The sequence below is a fragment of the Thunnus thynnus genome, chromosome 16 (assembly GCF_963924715.1).
Source record: "Thunnus thynnus chromosome 16, fThuThy2.1, whole genome shotgun sequence".
In the NCBI taxonomy this organism is placed as follows: domain Eukaryota; kingdom Metazoa; phylum Chordata; class Actinopteri; order Scombriformes; family Scombridae; genus Thunnus; species Thunnus thynnus.
The window spans coordinates 19,709,568-19,719,027 of NC_089532.1; positions in this window are offsets into that span (position 1 = coordinate 19,709,568).

The following is a 9,460-nucleotide window of genomic DNA, read 5'->3' on the forward strand; positions in this document are numbered from 1 at the left end:
CTCCTCACTTATCCTCTCCTCAAAGCATGCTAGTTAAATCTGGTCACCCACCGTCACACACTCAGTGAATTTTAAAGTAAATTAGCGCTTTTGCTCAATTGAGTCTACAATAAAAATCACACAATTGATTTTTCTGTCTGTATGTAAATATACTGTATATTATCATATACTTGGCAGCCACAGTAGATCTTTCTTATTACTTACACATTTTTTGTCTTTTTCATGTTTAAAATGATGGAATTGCAATATGATAGTTTTATTATGTCATTTATTCTTTCTTTCTTATCTGCAGCCATGTTGTTATAGATATATAAGACTATATAAGGCTTTGGGTCTGTATTTACGTTGATAATTTGCTCTGATTTCCATATTGTAAAGATCTTCAAAAGAGATGTTTTTATGTCTGTTGCTGATGCAAATGTTGGCAGGTATTAAATTATGGAGTAAAGTTCTCTGTATGCTTTCAAATCAATTCTATGCTGTGTCCTTGTGTCCTGAGCAAATGAGAGGGGGAAAAAAAGAACTGATCACAAAACTACATCTTCGAAAAGCTTCTTGAATCACTCCCATTCTGAAAGAGTCTCATTCACATCTGAGCGTGCCACCATAGAAATCCAGACGTCACAAATGAGATGCGTGTCTTGTTTGTTCCCACTGTGATTTCAACAGCTGCGTCGCCTATGAGCTCCAGACTACATGTTTGGAGTACTAAAGAATATATAAGGCTGAGAGCTAATGGCATGCAACAAACAGGCAGCCTAGCAGACAAATGCCACAGGGAGCAGAGGCAGTCACTTGAGACTCGGTGTCAGTGCTCTGCAATTTCCAGAGAATTATGGAAACAAACACATCATTGAAAGTTACCAGTCTGAGCTACATTTTTAGCATACTCGAGGCCACATAGCATACATTCTACATGGAATAATCCTGCTAATGAGCAAAAGCTCTCAACAAAATATTTTAGTCTAGGACCTTTAACTTGATTTTAAGATTAATATAAAAAATATCTCATGGAAATATTAATATCCTATAATGTTTATGATCAGCTATGAACTCATAGCAGTTCAGGCTGTCTATCATCTGCTATCAAAATGACAATGAAAAGAATCAAGTTTAAGTGAATAGTTGCATTATGAATACGTATAACTTAATGATCATTTTACCAATTAATTCATTTTAACCTTAATCCTACCAACTTGGGTACCTGCAGACCCCAAAGGTATACTTTTTGTCATATCTCACAGGTGCTTTATTCTATCATTCCAATTTTTCATGACTTTGTCAATAAATTTGCTCCTCATGACTTCATATCATTGTTTTCTGTTTCTGTTTTAATTAGTGCCTTTAAAAATGTAAGGGGAGTCCTGGGACCCCAACCAGAAGTACCCTATTCCATTTATGCAGTTTTAATAAATGGAACTATTTATTGAGTTTATGTTTGCCATGGGTCCTAATTTAAAGCATCACAAATTATCAGGCAGGTAGGAACACTCTGTCAGTGATTTTGAAGGATTTGTGGAAAGACTGTACGTGGGATAAAAGCTGCAATTTGTATTAAAGAAAAGTATATAATTTTGTTTTACACAATATGCAAATTAACTGTAACTTTCCTAAAATCCACCTGGAGAGCCGGGGCTAACCTTAAGTGGGAGATAGAAGCACGACCAGTTAGCTTCCGCTAGCCTCTCAGCTAGACCCAGCTCTCTGTTTGCAACCAGACCACCGAGCCCCAGTTTGTTATTCAGGTTAAAGTGGGAAGAAGCAGCGGGTCTGTCGACCAGCTGAGTGAAGTGAAACCTGCGGAAGAAACACCGGGAACATCAGGGTGAAACAGTCCATAGTAAAAGTCAGTGTGTAAAACAAATTAATTTCCTAATTTTCATCAAGTTTATTTTTAGAAAAATAAAGACTTTTAACCCACATGACCTGGTCAAAGTTTGAAATGTGTACTGTCAGGTGTGGAGAGACAATAAGTAACTGCAGCTGGACACAAAAAAATACTCATATATTTGAATGGAGAGTGTGAGCGAACCACTCAGTGCTTGGGCCCTAACAAAGGAAAAACTGTAGTACAGAGCTACAAATTTTACTTTTGGTTTTATTTTTCTGCAGCACTTTATCACTAAACTGTCACTCTCACTCAATGAGCTCCATTCCCCCCCCCCCCCCATTCTCTCTCTCACTCCCCCTCACTTGGAGAGGAGAATGTCACTCTTCTTGTGAAATATCCTCATAAATCCCAGGACTTTGGCCAAATCCTACATTAAAAATCACTTTTCTTTTTGTAGGAAATTTCGTCGCAAATCCATTGATACAGGTTTCAAAGTGGTCAGACTTATAGTTTAGACATCAGAACCATTTGTTTGACACAAAGTTCATGCCTAGAGATTGCCTCCCCATTGGTTTACATTGTAAGGTGTGGTGTGGCACTCCAACTTTCAGGGCTTATTATATCTAAACCGTTCGAGTTATTACAAAGTTTTTAACAACTTTTGTTCAGCACAGTGTCATAAGTCATGTATTCAAGTTTGAAGCCGATACCATTAACGCCCTAGGAGGAGATAGCGTCTCTTGGGGGTCCAAAATTGGCGCAAAGTCGTACTTTGTTCTTGTTGGATTTAGGTCAGGGGTGTCAGCGTATGATTTGTAGGTCTTGATGAGACAAATAATTGAGTTTTGGTTCGATCTCTCTACGACATTCCTACGGGCCGTGGCAGCCATATTAGACACATAGGTGGAAAGAAAGAAGAAGAGGAAGAAAGAAACAAACACACGCCCCTTTGGAGCTCAGGCCCTAATAATGTTTTGAGAATAAATAACGTTTTGCATGGTTGTTTCTTACAGTATTTATTCTTGGGTCCCCAGGGACCCCAGTTGGTAGTCCATGTATGTTAAATATGCTAGGATGAGGGTTAAAAATAATTGTATTCTTTATACAAATGCAGCCAACTCTTCTTCTTTTCATTATGGCACTTAGAGCCTATCCCTGCATGTATGTATAGGGGCAGGGTCCAATATAGTAAAACAGCCAAACCACCTTCTGTGAGGCAACAGCACCAGGTCAATATGCAGCCATGTCCTCCAGATGTCACCACTGCTGCTCATTTTGCATTTGGTAAAAACACTGCTGATTCAGATCTTGAAAAGGAGCATTTGAGTCATTTTTGAAGTAAATTCAGTGTGTGATTTGGGTTCAGAAGGATCAATCCAACATCTGTTCAATTTGTATGCCACAAATTATGTGTGTGTGTGTGTGTGTGTGTGTGTGTGTGTTTCCTTTTGTTTTGTCTGTTATGTTTTTGTTAAATTAACATTTTTCATGTTGATTATAATGATATAATGATTATAATGATATAATGATATAATACAGTTTACTGTTTGCAGCTGTGAGGACAATGCAGCTTGAGTATCAGATTATGAGAATAAACTGGCAGCACATTAAATTGAGGCTGACTACGTTGAGAGGTTAAAGTAATTAGCATTTCTAGTGGTTTTTAAATAGATAGATAGATAGATAGATAGATAGATAGATAGATAGATAGATAGATAGATAGATAGATAGATACTCACCCCCACATTAGCTAAATTCACCGTCATCAATAAAATGCTGTTTCCATTACGTCCATTAGGTGTCGCCATGTCTTTCGTCAACATGGAGTTCCTGGTCTAGAGGGTAGGCAATATGGATGTATAATATATACATCCATGGTAGGTAACTTGTACTTGCCAGCCTGCTTTCCTTTTTTTTCTTGCTCCGTTCACAGCGTAACTGTAACTGTATATTATCAAACTTTGTCCTTATTTTGTCCACGGTCAAGAGGGGACTATGAAGCTCTACTACAAAACTTTTTTTTTTTTTTTTTTTTTTTACAATATTTATTTAAAATATATACTATAGTCTAGTAGTAGTACACCTATTCCATTACAATATCAGGGGTGTATAGCATATTTACTTAAATCAATTATGGACTTATATTGCCTTAATATTATATTTAATCAGAAAAAAACATAAACTAATGTACAACAATATATTACATACGGCAATATTATCACAATTTCATATAATACATATGTACAAATATTATCAAAATGAAAACTATATTCATTTAAAAAATAAAATATACTGGAGGAAATTGGAATAAATGAAGCAATAATTCAATTATTTTTTTTCAAAAAGAAAAATGAAAATGAAGCAGGAAAGGAATGAACAAAAGACAATATGGTTGTGATATATTTAAATAGCATTTGCGTTATAAACATTCTGTAGTGTCACTGTCTTATATGATCATTCATTTCAAAGCTTTTGTAGTTTTTCTCGTTGTGGCATAATCTGCATACCCTGAGCTGTCCTCACCACCAGAGGACCCTGTTTACTGCAGACTGGGATGATCAGTGTCCTCTTGCAGCAGGAGACAGAGTGAGATTTGATGGGAAAATAAAATCTACATGAGTACCTTTCTGTATTTTTCTAGCAAAGAATCATTAAAAACAACAGATGAAATCATTCAAGTAGAAAAGGACTGCTTGTCTTGGAAGCCTGAAATCTCAGCAGCCATCATGGTAGCAGTGGGGTGATTAGCAATGATCAACAGCAGCTGTGAGACACATATATTTATATCTGTTTACACTTTCATCAGTTTATTTATTTCATAACCTGATTCGTTGACATTATCTGAAGTCATGAAAGTGCAGTTATGTACTTTATGAGATGCAGCACTGACTTTTCAGTGTCCTGCACAGTGCTTAACAGCCCACAAATTCATAACATTTGACAGTTTTTTTGAAGATAAGGCATGTAGACTACAGTTTGCAAATAAGTAAGGTATGCACCAATAACATTCAAGATTGTGCATGTTCAGATGGAAACAAGATGAGACATTCCTCTGCCCAAGCCACACATATGAACCTATATTAGCTAAGTTTCGTTGAGTTAGTGCACACAGTCAAACTTTCTTTCTGATCATCAGGTTTGATATGATTATTAAGACCTAGATCAAAATATAAGAAGGTGACAAGATTGTAGTCGCATCAACTTCAGAAAACAAAAGACAGGCCGTTTTGGGTCATAATAATTTTGATGTGTCCTGTAAAACTCCCCTTCAGTCATAAGACATCAGACATCCATTAGTCTGTCTGTGAGCACACTACCTGGATCACCTGATGTGATATTCGAGACTTAGTTTTGTTTGAATGCCTTAAGACAGTGAAAGGCATCCTAGAACTGTGATCTATATAATTACTGTAAATAGACAGACTGTGAGGGTGGTGTTACTATTGTTGCAGTGTGAACTGGTGGTGACTGGTAAAAACAAAAGATGTATCAGGATTACCTCAATTTTTTGCAAGGGAGATCTGGCCAAGATGGCAGCATAGTTACATTGAAGATTAGGATTTTTACATACAAAATATATGATCAGTTTATGAAATGTGATACTTTATTAGCTTAGCTTTGAGTACTTTTTGCTGCTGATACATTTGTGCCTCTACTTAAGTAAAATTACAAATGCAGGGCTTTTGCTTGTAACAGAGTGGGTGGTATTGCTTATTTTACTTCATGATTTCAATACTTTATCCACCTCTGTTGCACAGTGAGGATTTGCAGTTGAGATTCAACATTGTGCGTTCAATGCAGATGCTGTTGGATAAAGCTACCTTACCTTTCAGAACCTGTTTACATGAAACAAGACTGCTATGAGTCATAATCATATAATTGCATCCGTAATAATGATCCCTCACTGGTGACATGTAAAAATAATACCTGTACCTAATAGCTCACAGTGTAGGCTGCTCTTATACAGGATTTAATCAGAAAATAGATACAATAGTCAATACATTTAGTGTGTAAGTTAGAATCAGCCACCAGCACATTCAGAAACTTAACATCATGTTTTTGTTTCATTTACAACTTGGCACTGCAGCACTTGTTTTAGTCTAAAATGTGATGACCCCTGTGGTGTCATTTGTTGTGTGCTGTGTTTGCTGTGCAGTTTATCTGGTTGTCTGATTTGTTTTGCAGGTGATCGAACACCTGAGGGTGTTGGTGTTCCCAGGTTATTTAATTCTGGGCTGCAGCACAGCTCAGTGTCTGGCTGACTCTCTGGCATTTGGCTGCTGCTCGAGCTCTCCCATCTTCCCCACAGACGCCTTTTTGATCTGGTTATGTTGCTTTGTTTTTGCTTTTATGCACCATACAACACCCCCACACACATCTGCCATTACTGATTATACTGACATCCACACCCCATATTGTAAATGTTAAGTTAATTTTTTTAATTTGATTTAATAAATAATTTTTTGTTAAACATTGACATGGTGTGCTTCCCTTTTGTTGTGGCCACTTGAGCGATGTGATAACAAAAAGAATCCCTTAAAGCAGAGCAATATATCAACATTACCTGAGACCTGAGACTAACAGCATGAAACTGTGTACTTAAGATGTTTCCCTCTCGTAGGATGCGACAGGAGAGAACCTACCAGTGGTGGAAGGGAGCAAAAGCTCTGGTTCAGAAGGAGTAAGGTATCTTCCAAATGTGTGCTTTATACTACGTTGCTTCACTGGCTGATTCAGCAATTTCACAGAAACCATGTGTTAGTTTCACATTATTTTTTTTAAAAAAGGTTTACCAACCTTTTTGAATTACAATCATACTGTTTAGTCATTTGTCTGTTTTCATATTCATTCATTGCCCTTACGATCATTTACAGCACAAGAACAAGAGCGTAAGGGTGAACATGGAAAGGGAGGACAAGGAGGACAAGGGCACAGACATGGAAAAGAAATGAAAGGAAAACATGGTTGTGGTCCCAAATAAATAATGAAGAAATCCTTGAATAACTATTCTGTGATCATGAATGTGAAGCATTAAATATATCCCTAATAAACAAACTGAGAAAAACAAAAGACTGCTTTATTGTTTATTCACATCACTTAAGTCAGTGGATGTCTCCATATTAACACATTTATCCAAAACAGATGCATGTAATCTTTTATAGATAACTAGGTCAATGTTGCTCTCAGGAATGTGATGATGTGGGTTTGTTATGAATATTTCAGCCATAACAGCAACATCAAGTGGAAAACAAATACCTTCTCCTTCATTTTGAGAACATCTGCATGTTCTGTGCACAAACTGAGTTGGTGAAATAAAATACAATAAAAAAAATTAAAAAACAACATAATTAGAAAATTTAGCATAAACTCACTGTTAAGTGGCTACAACAGTGTGGTAGTGTTAGACTTAATATGCACTGATGGAATGAAGTCGAATAAATAAACCCAAATACTCAGTGACATAAACATAAAAGAATATAAAATATCTTAAGTCATCATAAAGTACAGGACTCCTGGGTTTCTAGTGCCCTGATAAAAAAAGTTGTTAACCTTTCCCACTGGCATTTATTTTAACACCAACTGAACCACAAGACTACAGTTTAAATATGATTCTTTGAAAAACTCTACTTTATAGCTACACTGGAAAGATAATGCAGCCAAACTAACAGAGCAGGCTGTATGAAAGCCATGAATACATTGAATCCATCAAAATACAACATTGAACAGTATACTACCAGCATTGGGGGTGAACAGTTGTCAAAACAGTTTGTCTACTGGAAGCCTGAATGTGCTTAAACTTCATGGTAATTTAACCTTTTGATTGTAATACCTACTGAGTTAAAGGTGGTGCAAGAGAAAAGTTCATGAAGCATCTAAAATAGAAAGAGCGCTGTGTAAGATTTAGGGGGATCAATTGGAAGATTGAAATATAATCATAAGTATGTTTTAATTACTGTATAATCACCTGAAAATAAGAATTGTTGTGTTTTCATTAGCTTAGAATGAGCCTTTTATATCTAAATAGGGAGCGGGTCCTCTTCCATGCCCGCCATGTTGCACCGCCATGTTTCTACTGTAGCCCAGAATGGACAAACATCAAAAACTGGCTGTAGAGAGGGCCATTCATGTTTGTTTCTGCGGAAAAACAGCCACCATAGGTTCTCCTGCACACTTGGAAGGGGACAGGAGGGTGAGGGGTATTCAGTTGGTTGCAATCTGCCACCTCACCATTAGATGCCACTTCTACACACTGGTCCTATGCTTGCCAACACGTTTATGCTAATTGAATTGAAACATTGTAAAATAACATACATCACTAAAGCATAATATCAACTGAACTGTAATAAGAGCCTTAAGGGGGTTTCTGCTTTATTTTCTAATCTTGAGGCCTCCTGTTCAAATAAAGTCAAAATCTAGTTTTAAAGGAAAGTGTGATATTTTGGGACATAGACTTATTTGCCTTCTTGCTGAGAGTTAGATGACAAAATAATATGAGCAGCCAGTTAGCTTAGCTTAGCATAAAGACTGGAAACAAAAGGAAACAGCTAGCCTGGTTTTAAAGGTAACAAACCTACCAGCACCTCTAAATCTCACTAATTAACACATATCTTGTTTGTTTAATCTGTACAAAAAATGTACAGATGTGTCAGACTATGTCTTTGCCAGGACATAACTCCCATAAGACAGAAATTGCTGTTTTCCCACTTAATGAACATTGTAACTTGGGCATGTGTCAGTGATCAGTGGAAGCTACTTCAGAAACATACTGTATTGTGTGTGCAGCACATCTTATTATGAATAATCTTTTTCATTACTTTACTTGGCAGTCATATGGTGTATCCACCTCTGGTCATTGTCAGCAATCCAGATGGGCAGCAGTATCCAGCTGTTCTTCTTCGAACAGTTTCAGTGCAGTTTTTATGGCAACTTGAACCACAAAGCGTGCTGTTTGTAGCAGGAAGAGCTCTCTTTCCTCACACTGTTGCTCAGCATTTTGCTCTGAGTGCACCATCCTTGCATAAAAACTGCTATCAGACGTGTCTATGTCTAAATTTTCCATAACTGCGACATTTTCTGTCACAGTGCCTGCTGGTATTGTGTTTCCCATTGGACCCATGGCATTTTCTGCAACAGCATTGTGGTGAATTGAGTATGAGTCACTGTTGAATGCTGCATGAAGTCTGATCTCATCACTAAATGTTGGATGCTCTGGCGCAGTTCTCTTTGTGTTGACATTAGGGGTGTTTATGCTTTCTCGTTGGGGTAAATTGTCCAAATTAGTCAAATGATGGCCAAAATCCTGACTCAACGTGCTATTCCGAGCAAAACGGGACTTCTCGGAAGAATGTGGGCTAATCTGATACTCTTCACTACCAATCACAATCCCACCACCATTTCCTTGAGGTCCTGCCATCACATTCATGTCATCACTCGCATGTGATGTTTCGAAAGCTTCTCTGTCTTCATTACTCATCTCTGATGTTATATCAGTCACATCTACACTCACAGTAAGCACATCAGGACATTTTATCTCATTTAGGTATGTGCTCGGGGTTCTGCTCTCATCAGTGTGTTTATTAGCCAGCACTATCATCTCCAATGGGATGCACTCCTTACTTTCTCCAATAC